The 24,592-nt window shown below is 40.1% G+C and overlaps 1 long non-coding RNA gene across 2 annotated transcripts; it reads left to right on the forward strand.

Moving 5' to 3' along the window:
* The first annotated feature begins 10,991 nt into the window (after window positions 1-10,991).
* Window positions 10,992-24,224, forward strand: LOC147355244 (uncharacterized). 2 transcript variants are annotated; one of them, XR_015144902.1, is made up of 4 exons: window positions 10,992-11,157; window positions 12,066-12,207; window positions 14,262-14,359; window positions 22,736-24,224. It is a non-coding gene; the product is annotated as an uncharacterized LOC147355244 (long non-coding RNA). The 2 variants fall into 2 exon arrangements; XR_015144901.1 differs by lacking the exon at window positions 14,262-14,359.
* Window positions 24,225-24,592: the final 368 nt, after the last annotated feature.

Here is a 24,592-nt window from a genome sequence, read left to right on the forward strand (position 1 = left end):
AAGAACACTGGAGTGGGTTGCCATTTCCTTCTCCAATGGATGAAAGTGAAAAGTGAAAGTGAAGTCGCTCAGTCGTGTCCGACTCTTAGCGACCCCATGGACTGCAGCCTACCAGGCTCCTCCGCCATGGGATTTTCCAGGCAAGAGTACTGGAGTGGGGTGCCATTGCCTTCTCCGATTCTATCCCTAGTACATGTCAACTACTCAACAAATACTGATGAGCAAGGTAATAAATGAATGGATGATGGCATCTTAGAAAATAGCTTCATTATATGACTTATATGTAACTAGTTTCTATAGTTTCAACTAACTACAAGAAAATTCCAGGGATGGAATCAGTAGTAATCTCTTTATCTCTACAATATTGTGAACTTTGTTTACTAAACCAATTAACATTAAAAAGTCTCTGCATCTAGCATGGAATGCTCACCTTTTAGTAGGATGCTTTTGGCATTAAATTAGTATATATATAAATACTCTCATGGAATACAGTCACAGAAAACTAACCAATCTGATCACATGGACCACAGCCTTGTCTGACTCAGTGAAACTGCGAGCCATGCTGTGTAGGGCCACCTGAGACAATGGGTCGTGGTGGAGAGGTCTGACAAAACGTGGTCCACTGGAGAAGGGAATGGCAGCCACTTCAGGATTCTTGCCTTGAGAACCCCATGAACAGTATGAAAAGGCAAAAAGATAGGACACTGAAAGATGAACTCCCCAGGTCGATAGGTCCCCAATATGCTACTGGAGATCAGTGGAGAATAAAGAGATGGAGCCAAAGCAAAAACAACACCCAGTTGTGGATGTGACTGGTGATGGAAGTAAAGTCTGATGTTGTAAAGAGCAATATTGCATACGAACCATGAATCAAGACAAATTGGAAGTGGTCAAACGGGAGGTGTCAAGAGTGAATATCGACATTTTAAGAATCAGCAAACTAAAATGGACTGGAATGAGTGAATTTAACTCAGATGACTATTATATCTACTACTGTGGGCAAGAAGCCCTTAGAAGAAATGGAGTGGCCATCATAGTCAACAAAAGAGTCTGAAATGCAGTACTTGGAGACAATCTCAAAAACAACAGAATGATCTCTGTACATTTCCAAGGCAAACCATTCAATATCACAGTAATCCAACTCTATGCCCCAACCAGTAATGTTGAAGAAGCTGAAGATGAATGGTTTTATGAAGACCTACAAGACCCTCTAGAACTAATACCCAAAATAGATGTCTTTTTCACTGAAAAGAAGAAGAAAGCCTTCTTCAGTGATCAATTCAAAGAAATAGAGGAAAACAGTAGAATGAGAAAGATTAGAGATATCTTCAAAAAAAATTAGAGATACTAAGGGAATACTTCATGCAAAGATGGACACAATAAAGGACAGAAATGGTATGGACCTAACAGAAGCAAAAGCTATTAAGAAGAGGTGGCAAGAATACACAGAACTATACAAAAAAGATCTTCATGACCCAGATAACCATGATGGTGTGATCACCTATAGCCAGACATCCTGGAATGTGAAGTCAAGTGGGCCTTAGGAAGTATCACTATGAACAAAGCTAGTGGAGGTTATGGAATTCCAGTTGAGCTATTTCAAATCCTAAAAGAAGATGCAGTTAAAATGTTTCACGCAATATGCCAGAAGATTTGGAAAACTCAGCAGTGGCTACAGGACTGGAAAAGGTCAGTTTACATTACAATCCCAAAGAAAGGCAATGCCATAGAATGCTCAAACTACTGCGCAATTGCACTCCTCTCACACACTAGCAAAGTAATGCTCAAAATCCTTCAAGCCAGGCTTCAATAGTATGTGAACTATGAACTTCAGATGTTCAAGCTGGATTTAGAAAAGCCAGAGGAATCAGAGATCAAATTGCCAACATCTGTTGGATCATTGAAAAAGCAAAAGAATACAAGAAAAACATCTACTTCTCTATTGACCATGCCAAAGCTTTTGACTGTGTGGATCACAACAAACTGTGGAATATTCTGAAAGAGATGGGAATACCAGACCACCTGATCTGCCTCCTGAGAAATCTGTATGCTGGTCAAGAAGCAACTGTTAGAAGTGGACATGGAACAACAGACTGGTTCCAAATAGGGAAAGGAGTATGTCAAGGCTGTATATTGTCACCCTGCTTATTTAATTTATATGTGGAGTACATCATGAGAATCGCTGGGCTGAATGAAGCACAAGCTGGAATCAAGATTGCCAGGAGAAATATCAATAACCTCAGATATGCAGATGACACCACCCTTATGGCAGAAAGAGAAGAAGAACTAAAGAGCCTCTTGATGAAAGTGAAAGAAGAGAGTGAAAAAGTTGGCTTAAAGTTCGACATTCAGAAAACTAAGATCATGTCATCTGGTCCTATCACTTCATGGGAAATACATGGGGAAACAATGGAAATAGTGAGAGATTTTATTCTGGGGGGCTCCAAAATCACTGCAGATGGTGATTGCAGCTATGAAATTAAAAGACGCTTGCTCCTTGGAAGAAAAGCTGTGACCAACCTAGACAGCATATTAAAAAGCAGAGACATTACTTTGCCAACAAAGGTCCATCTAGTCAAAACTATGGTTTTTCCAGTAGTCATGTATGGATGTGAGAGTTGGACTATAAAGAAAGCACCGAAGAATTGATGCTTTTGAACTGTGCTGTTGGAGAAGACTCTTGAGAGTCCCTTGGACTGCAAGGAGATCCAACCAGTCCATCCTAAAGGAAATCATTCCTGAATATTCATTGGAAGGACTGATGCTGAAGCTGAAACTCCAATACTTTGGCCACGGATGTGAAGAACTAACTCCTTGGAAAAGACCCTGATGCTGGGAAAGATAGAAGGCAGGGGGAGAAGGGGACGACAGGATGAGATGGTTGGATGGCATCACCAACATAATGGATATGAGTTTGAGTAGGCTCCAGGAGTTGGTGATGGACAGGGAAACCTGGCATGCTGTAGTCCATGGGGTTGCAAAAATAAAGAAACAACTGAGTGACTGAACTGAACTGATACTATCATGGGCTTCCCTAGTAGCTCAGCTGCTAAAGAATCTGCCTGATATGCAGGAGATCCTAGTTCAATTCCTGGGTCGGGAAGAACCCCTGAAGAAGGGATAGACTACCCATTCCAGTATTCTTGGGCTTCCCTGGTGGCTCAGGTGCTAAAGAACCCTCCTGTAATGTGGGAGAACTGGGTTTCATCCCTGGGTTGGGAAGATCCCCTGGAGGAGGGCATGACAGCCCACTCCAGTACTCTTGCCTGGAGAATCCCCATGGACAGAGGAGCCTGGTGGGCTACTGTCCACGGGGTCACAAAGAGTCAGACACTACTGAACAGCTAAGCACAGCACAGCAGTGAATACGATCACACACATAATTGTAAATATATTTGAAACTAAAAAAATTACTTAAGGGTCTTGTATGTGATTTTGAAGAATTTTGAGATTGAACACAGTTTTTTTAAATTAATTAATTTATTTTAATTTGAGGCTAATTACTTTACAATATTGTAATGTTTTTTGCCATACATTGACATGAATCAGGCATGGGTATACATGTGTCCCCCTATCCTGAACCCCTCTCTCACTTCCCTCCCCATCCATCCCTCTGGGTTGTCCCAGTGCACCAGCTTTGAGTGGTCTGTTTCATGCATGGACACATTTTTTTTTACATCCTTCAAGAGCTTTTATTTTCTGAGAACTGAATATTTTTAAAAGTGTGCTATTATTTGACCAAATTAAGTCAAGGAAATAAAATGGGGAGAAAAAGGAAAAACTGCCATTTTGTATGATTCTAAGCTAGTGATTAGCTATGATTTAATACTCTTTCAGAAATATAGAGGATTTCCCTATTGGTCTAATTATTAAGAACCTGCCTGTCAATGCAGGGAACATGGGTTCAATCACTGGTCTGGGAAGACTCCCCATGCCTTGGGGCAACTGAGGCTGTGTACCACATCTACAGAGCCCACATGTCTAAAGTCTGTGCTCTGCAATAAAAGAAGCCACTGCAACGAGAAGCCCTCATACCACAACTAGAGAGTAGGCCCCGCTCACCGCAACTAGAGAAAGCACTCGCACAGCAGTGAAAACCTAGCACAGACAAAAATACATAAATAAGTAGGCATTTTCAAAATATGGTTTCAGTTCAGTTCAGTCGCTCAGTCGTGTCCGACTCTTTGCGACCCCATGAACCGCAGCACGCCAGGCCTCCCTGTCCATCACCAACTCCCAGAGTCCACCCAAACCCATGACCATTGAGTCGGTGATGCCATCCAACCATCTCATCCTCTGTCATCCCCTTCTCCTCCTGTCCTCAATCTTTCCCAGCATCAGGGTCTTTTCCAGTGAGTCAGCTCTTTGCATGAGGTGGCCAAAGTATTGGAGTTTCAGCTTCAACATCAGTCCTTCCAATGAATACCCAGGACTGATCTTTAGGATGGACTGGTTGGATCTCTTTGCAGTCCAAGGGACTCTCAAGAGTCTTCTCCAACACCACAGTTCAAAAGCATCAATTCTTCTGCACTCAGCTTCTTTATAGTCCAACTCTCACATCCATACATGACCACAGGAAAAACCATAGCCTTGACTAGACGGAGCTTTGTTGGCAAAGTAACGTCTCTGCTTTTTAATATGCTATCTAGATTGGTCATAACTTTCCTTCCAAGGAATAAGTGTCTTTTAATTTTATGGCTGCAATCATCATCTGCAGTGATTTTTGGAGCCCAGAAAAATAAAGTCAGCCACTGTTTCCACTGTTTCCCTATCTATTTGCCATGAAGTGATAGGACTAGATGCCATGATCTTCGTTTTCTGAATGTTGAGCTTTAAGCCAACTTTTTCACTCTCCTCTTTCACTTTCATCAAGAGGCTCTTTAGTTCTTCTTCACTTTCTGCCATAAGGGTGGTGTCATCTGCATATCTGAGGTTATGGATATTTCTCCTGGCAATCTTGATTCCAGCCTGTGCTTCCTCCAGCCCAGCGTTTCTTTATCATGATGAAATTTCCACAAAACCACATGCCCAGAAATGAGTGATATTATCTCTAGTCCAGAAGGAAAGTATCAGAATGCCAGAAAGATTAATTGATCTCATATCATATTTGCAGAGCAAATTAATGAATTGGGGGTAAATACCTAGGACTCCTACTAAATGAATGTTCCTTATATGCACCTTATTTTCTCCTTTTATGCTGTGTAGCCTCCTAGTACCTTCCAGCAATGGGAGTGAAGACTCTCCTATGTTTGATATGAGCACAACTGTAGCAGCATTATTAAGTGACTACTGTATACAGGTCATGATATTACATATAGAAAGACATTTAAATATTTCCCCTGGTTTCCTCCAACAGCAATAGAGAGTGGATACTTTTGTTACTAGTAACAGGATTGTCTATTTTTCAGACACACTGTGACTCTTCAGCATATGGGAGTCACATAAAAATAAAATGATCCCAAATAATCACTTGTGAGTGTGTTATTTTATAATTATTGGAAGCTATAGGATTGAGCAATAAAATATTTTAATTCCAAATCAGAGGAGTCCTTTAACAGATTTCATGGGTTACACTTTTCCTACATCATAACATCTTCAATATCTTTCCAATTCTCTCCTCTTTAGATATTTATTCCTCCTACAGTATGTAGGATGAGGCAAGGCTTATCCAACATATCTTCTATGGCCTGGTTTTCATTTTTATGTACTATATTAAACAAAAAATACCACTTACATTCATTGCATTCAAGAATATTCATGACTGAAATAAGGGCCAGGTTTTGCTCTTATGGTCCTATCTAAATGGGAAAAATTAATTTTCTATAGGAAAGAAGAGGAACAACGGTTGTAGAAAATATCTAATGCCCTAGAGGAGATCCTAACTTCAATTAACAATAAAAAGCAAGGAAAGAAGGATAAGTCTTTAAGTACTGGTCCCCATGTCTACTCAACCTTGAGTAACAATGTTAGATAGATGCTTTGGGTACACAGACCAAAGGGAATGAGTCCGTGCTTCTGTAGATTAGCATTGGTGTTCTTGTTATTGTTGTTGTTTAATCCCTAAGTCATATCAGACTCTTGCGCCCCCATGGACTGTAGCCCACCAGGCTCCTCTGTCCATGGGATTTCCCAGGCAAGACAACATAGACTTCTCTAAGTAGCTGAATATTGAGCTCTTATGTGATTCATTTTTAGATCCTTTGAACTCAGCCTTCATGGGTAGTGTCAGACCACTAAATACAGTGTTCCCTCAGTATCCACAGGGAACTGACTCCAGGACCCCCTTCAAATACCCAAATCCATGGATGCTCAAGTCCCTCCTACAAAATGGTGTTGTATTTGCATGAGACCTTTGCATATCCCCTATATAATTTAAATCATCTATAGATTATACCAAATGCAATGCAAATCTATTAATTAATAGTTGCAAAGGCATGCAGGCTCAGTCATGTCTGACTCTTTGCGACCCCAGGGACTATAGCCTGCCAAGCTCCTCTGTCCATGGGATTTTCCTGGCAAAAATATTGGAATAATTTGCCATTTCCTCCTCCATGGGATCCTCCTGAACCAGGGGTCAAACCTGCATCTCCTGCATTTCAGGTGGATTCTTTACCACTGAGCTACTGGGGAAGCCCCAATATTTGCCAGGTGCAAGGCAAATTCAAGTTTTTCTTTTTTGAAACTTTCTGAAATTTTTTTTCAAACACTTCTGAATTACTATTGGTTGACTCTGTGGACAAGGAACCTGTGGATAAGAAGAGCCAAATGTGTATCCTGAGAGTTCCAAAGTCCTTAATATTTTACAACTTTTGCACCAATATATCCAATCCTAGTTTCAGACAACTGACAACAATGAAGATCATCATTGACCAAGATGCATTTTTTTTAGGACACCTATGTTCTCTGGTTTGTGAAAAATTTGGTGTGTGTGTGTGTGTGTGTGTGTGTGTATGGCAAGGAATAGAGAGGGAAATTCTTTGCTGAAATAAATGTGGGCAGCTCTGGATAAGCAAAGTCAGACATCTGTTTAACACTAAACGTTCAAACCATGAATACATTAATAGCATTTCTACATCATGTGCAATCACTAAGGCTGTTGCCCCAACCTTCTGCCCCCACCACTGTGGACATCATTTAAATGCTTTGTAGGACTGTAGCGCCCCTTTGACCCCCTGGAAAATACAGGAACAGACCAGCAAGCTCCTGGCCCAGTGTTGTGGGCAGCAGGTTTGCAGTCCTTGGACCCCACTTTTGCCTCATGAACAGAGACTTTTGACATATTTCATGGTTCCTGCTTTTCTGTCAAATAAGCAAAGCTGAAATACTCTGTCCTGATAGTCACATTCAGCCCCTCACATAGGGTTAAATCATCTTGCTCTCCAGCCCCTAGCTATTTAATTTCCACCAAAAGCATGACAGATAGTTTTCGTCTCCTGACTTAGAATATAATTATTTTTCAAATCCATGTATTTTCTCTCTGATGATTACAAAAAACCAACAAGACATTTTTTTTTCTTTTTCTTTTTTTTTCTTTATTTTTAATTTTATTTTTAAACTTTACATAATTGTATTAGTTTTGCCAAATATCAAAATGAATCCACCACAGGTATACATGTGTTCCCCATCCTGAACCCTCCTCCCTCCTCCCTCCCCATACCATCCCTCAGGGTCATCCCAGTGCTCTTTTTTTTTTTTTCCAGGGTAAATTTGAGATGTTCAAATGTCTTGTTGGCAAACGAGATGCCCTGGAAATTTACCCTGGAAAAATGATCATATCAAAGTTTATCTGCGGCCCATTTTCCAGCATTCTGTTACCTATTGGTTACTCAGGAAGGGAAAGCATATATTTTCTAAATCATTTGATATCATCCCCCTCAGGTTTTTTTGTTGTTCTTAAGATCTCTCCATGTCTGGAAATTTTTGCTCAAAAGCAATGAAAGAGGAAAATTTTGCTCAAAAGCAAAAAAAAAAAAAAAGGAAATTCAGTAATAAGAATACAAGTCAATCATAGGTTGAAATTCCTAATTACTTTCTCACCTAAAAAGGAAACAATCTAATGTTGGCCTTTCATCAGGTTAACAGGCAAAATGGTTGAATTAACCACGGTAAGAGTATTGTTAACATTACAATTTGTTTGGAATTAGGCTGTGGGAAAGAGGAGTTTCTACAGAAAGCTAAGCCAAGTTAAACAGAGAAGGAAAAAAACACTGTTATTCCCTTTACTCCAAGTCTGGGTTAAAGAGCTGATTATGTGGGAAGATGCCAAAGGGTCAGATATTCAAAACCCATGGAATCTGGCTTCTTGACAAATACCTAAATATAACTTATGGCTTCAAGTACTTTTTTTCTATTTTGTTCATTTGGAAATTCTGATATAGATTATTATCAAAACACAAAAAGTAGTTTATTATTTCTTACAAATGGTTTAGGTATTTACAAAGTAAATACAAAGTTAATATTATGATACTTTTGCATACAATTATATGGTTTTATAGACATATTTTGCAGATGAAATGTAAATTATCTATTTTGCAAAGAACTCCCAAAGCATTTTATACATGCACAATATCATGGTCTTATCAAGTCTTTAGAGACCATTCTTAATGGAATAGACCATATAAAATTATGTAGTATGTTCTCTAGTTGAAATATGAAATTAATTTTATATTCACATGTATTAGGAAATTGACTCAAAATGGAAGCACTTAATATATAAATTATTGAAACCCAACTGTGGGAATTATTGCTCCATCCTACATCTAGTGTCAGTTTGATGATAAGCATGTATATTTTTATTCATGGAGGCTTACACTATAAAATAACTCTTCTGTAGTCAAACATTTGCCGTGTTGCCTTATTTTAGCACAACTGTGGTCCAATATATACACTGTTCTATGTTGCAACATCAATAAATGTATGAATATTGTAGGACTGTTATAGTAGATCGCTCAGATGTACTGATTATTTTATTGAAAAAAGTCTTGATTCTTTTCCAAGAGTCATAATGCTGTTATTTTTAGTTAAACGTTGTGTTCTTTGGGTTGCAATTTTTAGACTTGAAAGAAATCTCCTAAACTCTCTTGAAACACAGAACAATTTTTTCTTTTCCTTTTCCTCTTTCCAACCCAATGCCTTACAGCTGCCCTGATTTAAATCTGTTTTGAATTAATTGTTCCTTTGACCAAGAGCAAATAAAATTTCCCCATAGTCCATTCAGCCTCCTTGAGGAAGTTCAGGATGTTTCTGGAAAGGACTGGATATGTTTGTTTCCTTGCTAAGCAAGGCTTGCTGCTGTTTGTCCCCAGGAGCAAGCAAACAGAAATGTCAGTGTGCATGGAGTTGTGATCCGACCCTAAGTCAACAATTTAATAAGTGAACAGGCCACACACTTTCTTACTAAAAATCTTCCTTCAATATAGTTTACTTTGGCTTCACGTGTTGTTGCTCTGGAAAAGTGCAAAAAGATCTGGTCTTTTAGCCTCATTGAAATAACACTACTTCGGGCTTAACTCATTGACTCATATAAAGATGTTTTTAGGTAAAATTAGTAACTTCAGTTAAGAGAAATGGAAGAAAAAATTTAGTCAGACGGAGAGTAGAAAATTAATAAGTGGTGAATTCTATGGTTAACTGTCTGTAATTACTTTTTCTCTTATCAAGTAGAAAATTAGAGAAGGTGGGCCTGTTTTCATTCTAAAGGAGAATGCTCCTTCTGACAGGTATGAAACTCACAAGGGAATCTGACAGGCAATTTCTTTTTTGTGTGATGATTTTGTACAATTCGTTTATATACACTTCATCATAGGACTTAAAAGATAAATGACTTCTTATTTTGCTAATTTTGCAAAGATAGAAAAAATAATAATCTTCAGTTGGTATAGGAATTTAACCCTCAGGAGGCAAAGTGTACTTTGAATGACAAAGAAAATTAAATTAGGTTATATGATTTGCAATCTTTCTTTGTTCTCATGAAAAATATAGTTTCTTTAGAAGAAAATTGCACACTACTCTGCCACCTGAGTAATATCTATTCTTCATTAAAATCTTTGCCAAGAAAAAGACTTAAAAAACACTGCTGCTGCTGCTGCTAAGTCGCTTCAGTTGTGTCCGACTCTGTGCGACCCCATAGACGGCAGCCCAACAGGCTCCTCCGTCCCTGGGATTCTCCAGGCAAGAACACTGGAGTGGGTTGCCATTTCCTTCTCCAATGCATGAAAGTGAAAAGTGAAAGTGAAGTCGCTCAGTCGTGTCCAACTCTTAGCGACCGCATGGACTGCAGCCCACCAGGCTCCTCCATCCGTGGGATTCTCCAGGCAAGAGTACTGGAGTGGGGTGCCACTGCCTTCTTAAAAGTAACTTTAATAAAAAAAAAACTTTATAACAGCACAAAGTAGTTGTTATATTGAGGCAGGGGACAATGCTAAAACAGAAAATTCCTTAAATGGAAAATTTTAGACCAGCATGAAGCTTCTAGTTTGTCCTTCTTAAATACACAAAAGCAGATAAAAGAAATTATTTGCTTAATAGCTTTGCCGATCCTCTTCCAATGTCAGTGCAAGATGGAACTACCATACAGCTGCCCCTTAGAGACATGAGGGATCAGGTGCTCTGACCTCTCACAATGGAAAAAGTACAGGCTGCCACCTCTGCCTCAAAAAAATGCCTTCACACCAGGGCAGGAAGCTAAAGCAGTTTGGTTGAAATCAAGATTTGAACCCTTTTGAAATCACATTCTGTGATCTCTAATCAAACACAAACTTCCCCCTACATTCTGTCAATCTAAATTTTTGTACAATGAAAATATAAGCACTGTATCTATGAAAAAATTCACATGTAAGTGAACTCCTGCAGTTCAAGCCCATGTTGTTCAAGGGTGAGTTGTAGTTTAATCTTCTGGTGAATCATTGTTGCAGATATCTAACTTATTAAGCCAAGGTGGGGGAAACAATGTGTGATTTAACGTTAACAAGCTACATCACCTCTTCTTCTGACAGATGGGGCTGCAGATCTTGACTCTTGCTGGAAGCCTCAAGTTCATCAGAAACAGTCGTGGCCCATGTCCTTGAGGTTTGCTTCTAAGGTTAAGGTTCCATAGCAAGTGGAGAAACCTTCAATTGCCTTAGTGGAGTAAGAAGGACTAAGCAAATCTCTAGTACAGTAAGTACCTACATACAAACTTTCGAGTTGTGAACTTCCAAAGATGCAAATATGCCCCTGTATGCCAGCTGTTGTACTGTACTACTGAACTTTTCAAGGTACTGCACTGTAAGATTAAAAATGTTTTATTTATTGAGTGTATGCTTTTTTATGTATTGTTTGTGTGAAAAGTATTATAAACCAATTTCAGTGCAGTGCTATAGAGTCGATCGTGTTAGTTGGGTACCTGGGCTAACTTTGTTGGACTTAGAAACAAACTGGACTTTCTCTCGGAATAGAACTCATTCATTTGTAGGGAACTTACTGTGAAACACATCCCTTCACATCCTCTGACATAGCTTTAGATTTTAGTAACCACACTGAAACATTAGATCACTCCAAATATATCTTTTGAGCATTTCTGTGCCTGCCAGGAAGAACCATAGTTCTATGGAAGGGCATATGCTCCTCTGCAGTGGTTGAAGTCAGAAATGACGAAAAAGAAAAGGAAAGTTTGTGGTGAGGAAGGAAGTTAAGCTGGAGCAGGAGTAGAGAACAAGGAAACGAGCTCGGGAGATGTGAGGGAGGAAAGAGAAGAACACACTGAAGAAAGGGACCTGTTGGTGAAAGAAGAGGAAGGAAAACAAAAGCAGAAAATGCAGAGAAAGGAGGAAAGGCAGAAAGAAGTTTAAAGTGGCAGTGATGAGATGGGAGTGTTATCTGTGTGTGGATGGAAGGTGTGCCCTTTCCCACGGGGGCTGAGCCTTTCCTATGATTGACAAAGGGGACATTTTCCACCCTTTTCTGGGGGTCTGTGCCCAGGAAGCTCCTGAGGACCCTTCTGTCCTGGACCCTGGGGTCTGGGCACCTTCCTCACAGGGATGTTTTAAACCAAAGTATACAACTGAAAGATTGTGCTTCATCAACAGGAACCTTGCTGGGCTGAGAAGGAACCTCTCCTGCAGCCAAAGAGGGAGTAAGCAGAGGTCCCAGACCTCAGACCTGCCCTCTCACACCAGATCTTCTCTTCTGAGAAAAAGAGGAACCACCTATTGCAAATGGGCAGCAAAGGTATCTCATTTTTGCTGTGCTTTGGAGTAATATCCATAATCATATTAAAAGGATTTAACAGTAAAGAACTAAAGGCAGTTATGAATATCCAGTCTCTACTTCTATGCTGTACACATTGTAGTGTCCGTGAAAGGTTTTACCAAATTTAGGAAAACACTCACATTAGATCCAAAACTCATCATCGGCAAGTTGCCTTTATTCTTGTATGAAGAACTTGACCTTGATCAGTCTTAGAGAAAAAAATAAACAGAATATTTTCAAGCTCTGGCATGAGAACATAGCAGTTGTCATGTATCTGTGATCCAGAATTTCGGGGCTGGCAAAAAAATGACATTCTCTTTTATCTGATTTACTGATAAGCATTAACAAAATTTTCTCACACTAATTAGGTCTTATCAGGACAAGAATTTTAAAAATGACATTAAGTTATAGTCATCACATGGGGCCTTTTTTAAATTAATAAATCTTAAGTAAGTAATATGTTGAAAAATTAAACATGTGCATTTTTAAAGAATCTGAAATAGAATATATAACTGAGTCGTGTTATTGAACACCTGAAACTAACACAACATTGCAAATCAACTACACTTCAATAAAAAATTAAATTAAAAAAAGAAAAAACTAACAACTCATGTATGCAGCAGCTGTTGAACTTAGTCTGTGCCCCTGTTCAAACTTCAGTGAGACAAAGCTGTTCACTTCCCTAAGCACAGCTGTCTGGATTGCATGGACAACTCATATCATTCTGAGTTGAGTTTTGTTTGTGTCTCCTAAGTTATTTGATATTTACTGAGACTTAGAAATATTCCAAAAATCATTTCCCTGTAAATCATCTTCCTGACAAGTGTTGATCTGCCTGCCTATCCTTTCTGCATATGATCTCCTGTGAGCATCAGCACTCTTTCCTGGCTGGACTTGCAGAGACAGAAAAGTGAGACAAAGTGCCCTTTTCTTTCCAATTAATGAAGCGAGCCTTCTCAGTCTTTCCCATTAATTTTGAGAACAGACCCCATAAATAAACACCTCACATTTCCTTCCCGGTAGTCATTTAAGCCTGGGTACAAAATGCAGCTTCTCATAAGCTTTTCATAAGACTATGAAATCTTTCATGGATCACAGAGTCATAGTTACCTTGAATAATATGGATTCTCTTTATCTTAGAAATGAAGAAAATGAGAACTAACTTAATTCTATGAACCCCTCCATGATTTTGGATTCGGTCCTCAAATTGGATATGATGCTACTGAACATTCAAATAGATTGTTTACCAAAAATATATGCCTGTACATTCTTTTGATAGTTAATAAGATTTCACATCTGACATTTGTGTGAAAATTAAAAGCCTAAGATGACATTTAATAAGTGAATTGCTTATTTTTATAATATGAAGAAGCAGTTGTTGCTGTTTAATCACTAAGTCTTGTCTGACTCTCTTGCAACCCCATGGACTGTAGCCCACCAGGTTCCTCTGTCCATGGGATTCTCCAGGCAAGAATACTGGAGTAGGTTGCCATTCCCTTCTCCAGGGGATCTTCCCAACCCAGGGGTCAAACCCATCACTCCTGCATTGGCAGATGGATTCTTTACCACTGAGCCACCAGAAAAGCCCATGATGAAGCAGAGCTATGTTCAAAATCATGTCTGGCCAGAAGTGTCGCCCTTGACAATAGACCCATTGTATTAAGTTCATTATTTCACTGTGGCCTGTGCTGGACAAAAAGAAAGGGTGAGAGGAGCAGAACATGGCTTAAGGATTCTAATGTTGGTGATGAGATGCTAGCTTTGTGTTCTCTCCTGTCAGAAGCACTACTCGGGAAAAAATGTTATCATCTCAGCAGCAATGTTCCAGGTCCACAGTGTTTAGGAATGAGAGAGATTGCATCAGAAGGAGAGACTGGGTCCTAATCGGACACAAAATCTTGCTTTTTCTGACACTTGGGGCTAAGACATGAAAATGTGTTTCTGCAGACAGGAGACACCTCTACTTCCCACATCTGTCTGCATGGAGATTTTGGAGAAGGTGAAATCATACCCACCAAAATCACTGTGTCCAGTTTGGCTTTCAGGGTTAGATGGATGTGTCCTCCCAAGAGGCAACCTTGGGGTGGGGCTCCTTTGATGGATATGTCACAGAATGCAGGACGGTTCATGAGTAAGTGAGTATACTTGAAACCCTCTCTTTACTCATCTCTTCTACGAGCCTCTGCCAAAACCATAATTATATACTCTGTCTTATTTACATAAAATAACAGTGTATCTAGCCATGCCTCAAAACCTGAAATGTATTTAGGGATACACCCAGTTTTCTGTGGTTTTTGTTCTAAGAGCACAAAGACTTGAGGGTCAGAGATGTGGATTCCTAGGGCTGGATTCCTGGGTGGATGGTGATTGGCTTCCTTGAAGAGGTGGTGTTTGTAAGGGTCTGCTTAGCCAAAGGATCTGGAAAACATGAAGTTCCCCAAGACCAATCACCTCAAAAGCATGAAGTTCTGTTTTTTCTGCTTTTTTCCTTTCAAAGGGTTTCAGAGTAACCAAATAGTACCAGTTGTGGGAGTTTTCATTGTTTTAAGTATTTCAACTAATAATTGTGAAAGAAATGAGATAATTAAAAATCACAAATTTCAGGCTTTTAGTGAAATATATGATGCAGTAAACAACAAATATCTGCCAAGCTAAGGCCCAGAAGAGAAATCCTCATGATGAGAAAGCAGGTGTGACCTCATAGGTCCTGAGTGTGGATCTGCCTTTTGCTGTGCAGCCCTCATCGTTTTCCCATTCTCTCCCAAATTCTCCTCACGGCACATCCTTGTCTGTCCTGCTCTCCTTCCTTCCTTCCTTCCTCTGTCCTTCCTCATCTTCTAATAACTGCTTACTGAGACCATGTTGGAACCAGCACTGAGAAACATGAAATTCCAAGTCCTGTCCTTTGTTTCATTCTTGAGAGCCAGTGTTGAATAGAGAAGCACAAGACCAGGTTGGCACACAAGGTCCATCACTTTCAAGCTGAGGGATTTCAAACCAGTGAGTGAAGCCCTCTGAGCTTGAGCTTTCCATTTCTCAGATTTATTGTGTCAGTAAGTGAGAGAGAACTGTAGAGCACCTAGAATAAACAGCAGCACATTGTAAGCACTCGAGGGACCCACCATCACTATGCATCAAGGCAGGTGTGATTGACTGTCTTCTCCAGGATCTGTGAATCCCAGCCAAAGGTAGCAGTTACTTCTTTAAATCTGGAGGAGAGTTCAAGAGGGAGACCTTCGAAAATGGTCCTAGTATTCCAACACTGTGATACACTGCTAAGTTGATTTTTCAAAAGACTTACATCCAAAATTCACCCTAGTGCTGATCTCAGGTGGCCTCAGTTCAGTTCAGTCATTCAGTCATGTCCACCTTTTTGCAACCCTGTGGACTGTAGCACACCAGGCTTCCCTGTCCATCACCAACTCCTAGAGCTTACTCAAACTCATGTCTATCACGTTGGTGATGCCATCCAACCATCTCATTCTCTGTTGTCCCCTTCTCCTCTTGCCTTCAATCTTTCCCAGCATCAGGGTCTTTTCCAAGGAGTCAGTTCTTCATATCAGGTGGCCAAAGTATTGGAATTTCAGCTTCAGCACCAGTCCTTCCAATGAATATTCAGGACTCATTTCCTTTAGGATGGACTGGCTGGATCTCCTTGCAGTCCAAGGGACTCTAAAGTGTCTTCTCTAACACCAGAGTTCAAAACCATCAATTCCTTGGCACTCAGCCTTCTTTATAGTCCAACTCTCACATTCATACACGACTACTGGAAAAACCATAGCTTTGACTAGATGGATCTTTGTTGGTAAAGTAATGTCTCTGCTTTTTAATATGCTGTCTAGGTTGGTCATAGCTTTTCTTCCAAGGATCAAGCATCTTTTAATTTCATGGCTGCAGTCACCATCTGCAGTGATTTTGGAGCCCCCAAAATTAAAGTCTCTCACTGTTTCCTTGTTTCCCTACCTATTTGCTGTGAAGTGCTGTACTCAATATGCCAGCAAATTTGGGAAACTGAACAGTGGCCACACAACTGGAAAAGGTCAGTTTTCATTCCAATCCCAAAGAAAGGCAATGCCAAAGAATGTTCAAATGACCACACTATTGCACTGATCTCACACGCTAGTAAAGTAATGCTCAAAATTCTCCAAGCCAGGCTTCAGCAATACGTGAACCGTGAACTTCTTGATGTTCAAGCTGGTTTTAGAAAAGGCAGAGGAACCAGAGATCAAATTGCCAAGATCTGCTGGATCATGGAAAAAGCAAGAGAGTTCCAGAAAAACATCTATTTCTGCTTTATTGACTATGCCAAGCCTTTGACTGTGTGGATCACAATAAACTGTGGAAAATTCTGAAAGAGATGGGAATACCAGACCACCTGATCTGCCTCTTGAGAAACCTATATGCAGGTCAGGAAGCAACAGTTAGAACTGGACATGAAACAACAGACTGGTTCCAAATAGGAAAAGGAGTACATCAAGGTTGTATATTGTCACCCTGTTTATTTAACTTATATGCAGAGTACATCATGAGAAACGCTGGGCTGGAAGAAACACAAGCTGGAATCAAGATTGCTGGGAGAAATCTCAATAACCTCAGATAAACAGATGACACCACCCTTATGGCAGAAAATGAAGAGGAACTAAAAAGCCGCTTGAAGAAAGTGAAAGTGGAGAGTGAAAAAGTTGGCTGAAAGCTCAACATTCAGAAAATGAAGATCATGGCATCTGGTCCCATTACTTCATGGGAAATAGATGGGGAAACAGTGGAAACAGTGTCAGACTTTATTTTTTGGGGCTCCAAAATCACTGCAGATGGTGACTGCAGCCATGACATTAAAAGACGCTTACTCCTTGGAAGGAAAGTTATGACCAACCTAGATAGCATATTCAAAAGCAGAGACATTACTTTGCCAACAAAGGTCCATCTAGTCAAGGCTATGGTTTTTCCTGTGGTCATGTGTGGATGTGAGAGTTGGACTGTGAAGAAGGCTGAGCGCCCAAGAATTGGTGCTTTTGAACTGTGGTGTTGGAGAAGACTCTTGAGAGTCCCTTGGACTGCAAGGAGATCCAACCAGTCCCTTCTGAAGGAGATCAGCCCTGGGATTTCTTTGAAAGGAATGATGCTAAAGCTGAAACTCCAGTACTTTGGCCACCTCATGCGAAGAGTTGTGTCATTGGAAAAGACTGTGATGCTGGGAGGGATTGGGAGCAGGAGGAGAAGGGGACGACAGAGGATAAGATGGCTGGATGGCATCACTGACTCGATGGACGTGAGTCTGAGTGAACTCCGAGAGTTGGTGTTGGACAAGGAGGCCTGGCGTGCTGTGATTCATGGGGTCTCCAAGAGTCGGACACGACTGAATGACTGAACTGAACTGGACTGATGGGACCAGATGCCATGATCTTAGTGGCCTCAGCCTTCAGCAATTTGAAGCAGGGTTCAGTTCCCAGCCAGAGATTGAGGTCGGGTCATGGCTGTGAGAGCACTGAATTCTAGCCACTAGACCAGTGGTCAGTCAGTGATAAGACTCTGTTTCTTTGGCTTTGCAGAAAAAGAACTTCCACAAAGATGGAAAGTGGTGAAAGAAGTAAATTATTTAATAGGAGTAAAAACACTACAGTATATGTGGATAGACACATGCTGTAGGATATGTGTGGATAGGCAGGCTCAGAGAGAGTCGCTGAGTCGTGTGCTCATTGACAATTTGAAATACTTTCATGGGGCATTTCTTCTGGGTTTCCTTTGACCAGTCATTTTGATTTGCCTGGTGCAGAGTCCATATTTGGTGTGTCTCAGGATCCTCCCACGTGTGTCCATGCATCTCTCAGCCAAGATTGATTCCACGAAAGAGGCCTATAGGTAGTATCTCTTAGCATCACTCCTCTTTTGACCTCCAAGGAGTCTTTCTGCACATGTGTAGTCAGGAAGGTCTCTGACTCTGAGAATAAGAAACATGTGGTCTCTTGTCTTCTATCTAGGCGGGGCCCAGCCTCCTCTTTCAGTTTTTTTTTTTTTTTTTTTTTTTGCTTTTTAATTTAATTTTATTTTTAAACTTTACATAATTGTATTAGTTTTGCCAAATATCAAAATGAATCTGCCACAGGTATACATGTGTTCCCCATCCTGAACCCTCCTCCCTCCTCCCTCCCCATACCATCCCTCTGGGTCGTCCCAGTGCACTAGCCCCAAGCATCCAGTATCGTGCATCAAACCTGGACTGGCATCTCGTTTCATACATGATATTTTACATGTTTCAATGCCATTCTCCCAAATCTTCCCACCCTCTCCCTCTCCCATAGACTCCATAAGACTGTTCTATACATCAGTGTCTCTTTTGCTGTCTCGTACACAGGGTTATTGTTACCATCTTTCTAAATTCCATATATATGCGTTAGTATACTGTATTGGTGTTTTTCTTTCTGGCTTACTTCACTCTGTATAATAGGCTCCAGTTTCATCCACCTCATTAGAACTGATTCAAATGTTTTCTTTTTAATGGCTGAGTAATACTCCATTGTGTATATGTACCACAGCTTTCTTATCCATTCATCTGCTGATGGACATCTAGGTTGCTTCCATGTCCTGGCTATTATAAACAGTGCTGCAATGAACATTGGGGTACACGTGTCTCTTTCCCTTCTGGTTTCCTCAGTGTGTATGCCCAGCAGTGGGATTGCTGGGTCATAAGGCAGTTCTATTTCCAGTTTTTTAAGGAATCTCCACACTGTTCTCCATAGTGGCTGTACTAGTTTGCATTCCCACCAACAGTGTAAGAGGGTTCCCTTTTCTCCACACCCTCTCCAGCATTTATTGTTTGTAGACTTTTGGATCGCAGCCATTCTGACTGGTGTGAAATGGTACCTCATAGTGGTTTTGGTTTGTATTTCTCTGATAATGAGTGATGTTGAGCATCTTTTCATGTATTTGTTAGCCATCTGCATATCTTCTTTGGAGAAATGTCTATTTAGTTCTTTGGCCCATTTTTTGATTGGGTCATTTATTTTTCTGGAGTTGAGCTGTAGGAGTTGCTTGTATATTTTTGAGATTAGTTGTTTGTCAGTTGCTTCATTTGCTATTATTTTCTCCCATTCTGAAGGCTGTCTTTTCACCTTGCTAATAGTTTCCTTTGATGTGCAGAAGCTTTTAAGGTTAATTAGGTCCCATTTGTTTATTTTTGCTTTTATTTCCAATATTCTGGAAGGTGGGTCATAGAGGACCCTGCTGTGATGTACGTCAGAGAGTGTTTTGCCTATGTTCTCCTCTAGGAGTTTTATAGTTTCTGGTCTTACGTTGAGATCTTTAATCCATTTTGAGTTTATTTTTGTGTATGGTGTTAGAAAGTGTTCTAGTTTCATTCTTTTACAAGTGGTTGACCAGATTTCCCAGCACCACTTGTTAAAGAGATTGTCTTTAATCCATTGTATATTCTTGCCTCCTTTGTCAAAGATAAGGTGTCCATATGTGCGTGGATTTATCTCTGGGCTTTATATTTTGTTCCATTGATCTATATTTCTGTCTTTGTGCCAGTACCATACTGTCTTGATGACTATGGCTTTGCAGTAGAGCCTGAAGTCAGGTAGGTTGATTCCTCCAGTTCCATTCTTCTTTCTCAAGATCGCTTTGGCTATTCGAGGTTTTTTGTATTTCCATACAAATTGTGAAATTATTTGTTCTAGCTCTGTGAAGAATACCGTTGGTAGCTTGATAGGGATTGCATTCAATCTATAAATTGCTTTGGGTAGTATACTCATTTTCACTATATTGATTCTTCCAATCCATGAACATGGTATATTTCTCCATCTATTAGTGTCCTCTTTGATTTCTTTCACCAGTGTTTTATAGTTTTCTATATATAGGTCTTTAGTTTCTTTAGGTAGATATATTCCTAAGTATTTTATTCTTTCCGTTGCAATGGTGAATGGAATTGTTTCCTTAATTTCTCTTTCTGTTTTCTCATTATTAGTGTATAGGAATGCAAGGGATTTCTGTGTGTTGATTTTATATTCTGCAACTTTACTATAGTCATTGATTAGTTCTAGTAATTTTCTAGTGGAGTCTTTAGGGTTTTCTATGTAGAGGATCATGTCATCTGCAAATAGTGAGAGTTTCACTTCTTCTTTTCCAGTTTGGATTCCTTTTATTTCTTTTTCTGCTCTGATTGCTGTGGCCAAAACTTCCAAAACTATGTTGAATAGTAATGGTGAAAGTGGGCACCCTTGTCTTGTTCCTGACTTTAGAGGAAATGCTTTCAATTTTTCACCGTTGAGGATAATGTTTTGTGGGTTTGTCATATATAGCTTTTATTATGTCGAGGTATGTTCCTTCTATTCCTGCTTTCTGGAGAGTTTTTATCATAAATGGGTGCTGAATTTTGTCAAAGGCTTTCTCTGCATCTATTGAGATAATCATATGGTTTTTATTTTTCAATTTGTTAATGTGGTGTATTACATTGATTGATTTGTGGATATTGAAGAATCCTTGCATCCCTGGGATAAAGCCCACTTGGTCATGGTGTATGATCTTTTTAATGTGTTGTTGGATTCTGATTGCTAGAATTTTGTTAAGGATTTCTGCATCTATGTTCATCAGTGATATTGGCCTGTAATTTTCTTTTTTTGTGGGATCTTTGTCAGGTTTTGGTATTAGGGTGATGGTGGCCTCATAGAATGAGTTTGGAAGTTTACCTTCCTCTGCAATTTTCTGGAAGAGTTTGAGCAGGATAGGTGTTAGCTCTTCTCTAAATTTTTGGTAGAATTCAGCTGTGAAGCCGTCTGGACCTGGGCTTTTGTTTGCTGGAAGATTTTTGATTACAGTTTCAATTTCCGTGTTTGTGATGGGTCTGTTAAGATTTTCTATTTCTTCCTGGTCCAGTTTTGGAAAGTTGTACTTTTCTAAGAATTTGTCCATTTCTTCCACATTGTCCATTTTATTGGCATATAATTGTTGATAGTAGTCTCTTACGATCCTTTGTATTTCTGTGTTGTGTGTTGTGATCTCTCCATTTTCGTTTCTAATTTTATTGATTTGATTTTTCTCCCTTTGTTTCTTGATGAGTCTGGCTAATGGTTTGTCAATTTTGTTTATCCTTTCAAAGAACCAGCTTTGTTGATTTTTGCTATGGTCTCTTTTGTTTCTTTTGCATTTATTTCTGCTCTAATTTTTAAGATTTCTTTCCTTCTACTAACCCTGGGGTTCTTCATTTCTTCCTTTTCTAGTTGCTTTAGGTGTAGAATTAGGTTATTTATTTGACTTTTTTCTTGTTTCTTGAGGTGTGCCTGTTTTGCTATGAACTTTCCCCTTAGGACTGCTTTTACCGTGTCCCACAGGTTTTGGGTTGTTGTGTTTTCATTTTCATTCATTTCTATGCAAGTTTTGATTTCTTTCTTGATTTCTTCTGTGATTTGTTGGTTATTCAGCAGCGTGTTGTTCAGCCTCCATATGTTGGAATTTTTAATAGTTTTTCTCCTGTAGTTGAGATCTAATCTTACTGCATTGTGGTCAGAAAAGATGCTTGGAAAGATTTCTATGTTTTTGAATTTACCAAGGCTAGCTTTATGGCCCAGGATGTGATCTATCCTGGAGAAGGTTCCATGTGCGCTTGAGAAAAAGGTGAAATTCATTGTTTTGGAATGAAATGTCCTATAGATATCAATTAGGTCTAACTGGTCTCTTTCAGTTCTTGTGCCATCCTTGTCTTGGAGTGTTAGTCCACAGGGGATAAATCTCCAATTGCTTTACCCTGCACCAGGGCCCATCTACCTCCTGCCTCAGTGCCTTTTACCCAAAGATGATTCATGTAAAGAAAGTAAGAGTTATATTCAAGTCAGTCTTTTTTTTTTTTTTTAACTGAATGCTTTTGGTCAAAGGCTACTGCCTAAAACTTTCCAAGGGAAATGAATTACAGACTTAAAACTAATGTTGCAACAAAAATAGAAATGAAGTTTTTCCTCTCCTGAGAACAAGGAAAGGAAAGGGGAGCAGTGAAAAGACTAAAGAAGAAACATAAATGGACCTGGAGAAGTTAATCACTCCTAGCTTTGCTTTTGGAGAAGGCAATGGCAACCCACTCCAGTACTCCTGCCTGGACAATCCCATGGACAGAGGAGCCTGGTAGGCTGCAGTCCATGGGGTTGCTAAGAGTCGAACACGACTGAGCATCTTCACTTTCACTTTTCACTTTCATGCATTGGAGAAAGAAATGGCAACCCACTCCAGTGTTCTTGCCTGGAGAATCCCAGGGACGGGGGAGCCTGCTGGGCTGCAATCTATGGGGTCGCATAGAGTCGGACACGACTGAAGAGACTTAGCAGCAGCAGCAGATTTGCTTTAACTGTTACTACTCTGCAGAGTTTGTAACAAGATTAGTATTTCACAAAGCTAACCTAACACTCCCTGACACAATGCAAAGCTAACCTACCACTCCCTGACACTACACTATCCTGTACCTGCTGCTTACTTTCCCCACACTCCCTTTGCAGACCACTCATTGTAGCTTTTTGTATTTCAGAAAAAATGTTGCAGAGTGATAAACATAGAGACAAAGGACCCAATTACTGGACTACTTGACGCCAGCTCTGACCGTTTGGAAGTAATGCAGGAAGAAGAATTCAAGATTCTCACTACTTTGTTCCTTATCACATACCCCAGACTGCAAGCCCCACCTATATAATTCCCTCAGATTCTTCAAAGTGGGGCACAGTTCTTGAGATGCTAGCCTGAGGTGTTCTCTCACCCATCTTTCTATTTGCTCCAAAACCTTGTCTCCATATTTTTATTTAGCATCAGTGGAGAGGGAGCCAGGATTTTGGCAGTAACACTAAGAAGCTACAAAGTTCAAAATATAATGGAATTCTACCATGCCACTGAATATGAATGTCTGCTAGGTAACAATATTGGTTTCATATAGAGTAGTGAATATAATATTATTCTTAATTTCATTTTTAAAACATGGCAGACCATATCAACTTTTGCTACTAGAGATGTCAAATCCAGCTCCAGTTTATGGTTTCATAATTCATAATATGACAGAATGAGTTACTTCTTAATTAAGGAAATTAATGAGTCTACATCTTGAGAGTTAAATGGTACTGACCGTATTTCACAATGTATCTGAGGGACAGTATTAGATACTAGTAGCAGTGGCTTGATAAGAAAACAATGTTTCTTAATGTCCTAAGTGTGATCTGGTAAAGGAGTAAGTGTGAGGCAGACTGTTTCCTGTTCTAACCCCTCCCTCTCACAGAACAGTTACCTGCACTACCATGTCTTCTGACTTTGCTTAACTTCAGTAACTTTATCCATAAAATGGAAATAATATTGAGAAATGGAATATTTCCTGCCATATCAGTGAACAAAGAATGTCACAATCCTTAGCAGTTGCAGCCACCACAGATAGTGAGCTGGTGAGCCCTGAGGGGACTCAGGAAGGAAAGAACACCTGCCATCCAGCAGCCATCAGACTGCAGCCACTCCCCATAGTAAGCTCTGTGGAACTCAGGTTGTGAAAACACAAGATCCTAGCCCCAGAGAGCTGAGGTGCACATCAAAGGAATGACTTCAGTGAGTCCAGACTCTTGCATCTTCCCGTACATAGAAAACACTAAATTCCTTGACTTGAGATGTCTGATTTTCTTGAGTGCTCACAGTGGCTCAGAGGGTAAAGCCTCTGCCTGCAATGCAGGAGACCTGGGTTCAATCCCTGGGTCGGGAACATCCCCTGGAGAAGGAAATGGCAACCCACTCCAGTACTCTTGCCTGGCAAATCCTATGGACAGAGAAGCCTGGTAGGCTACAGACCATGGGGTTGCAGAGTCGGACATGACTGAGTGACTTCACTTTCACTTTGTTCCAAATACCTGCCCTTTGTTGCAAAAACTCCTGTGTAACCTGGCTCCCTCCCCTCACCTCCTGGGAACAGTTCTCTTAGGATTACTTGACATGTTGCCTCCTAGGCTTAAAATCCTCAGTATGTCCACTGAATAAAATATACCTCTCAACTTTTAGGTTGTGCATTTATTTCTCAGTTGACATTAGATTACCAATTTGTTTTAAAAGGATACAACCCAGGGACAACCAACAGAAAATGTGCACAGGGTGAGGTTTGGGCAAAGGGCTTGGGGCTTCCAGACCCTCTCCAGACACAAGCTCTCCCAGAATCTTCACATGTTCCCTGACCAGGAAGCTCTTGCTACTTCATCCTTCTGTGTTTGTACAGAGGCTTTGTCAGATAGATATGACTGATTACATCTTCCATTGGTGACCTACACCTCTAAGCCCTCTCCCCTCCCTGGAGGTCAGGGCATGGGACTGAACATTCCAGGCTTCTAAACACAAAGTTGATTCTCTTGGCAACCAGCCACCACAC

This window comes from Bos grunniens, chromosome 17 (genome assembly GCF_055505025.1).
Source record: "Bos grunniens cultivar Pamir isolate PY7600 chromosome 17, Bosgru_T2T1.0, whole genome shotgun sequence".
Lineage (NCBI taxonomy): Eukaryota > Metazoa > Chordata > Mammalia > Artiodactyla > Bovidae > Bos > Bos grunniens.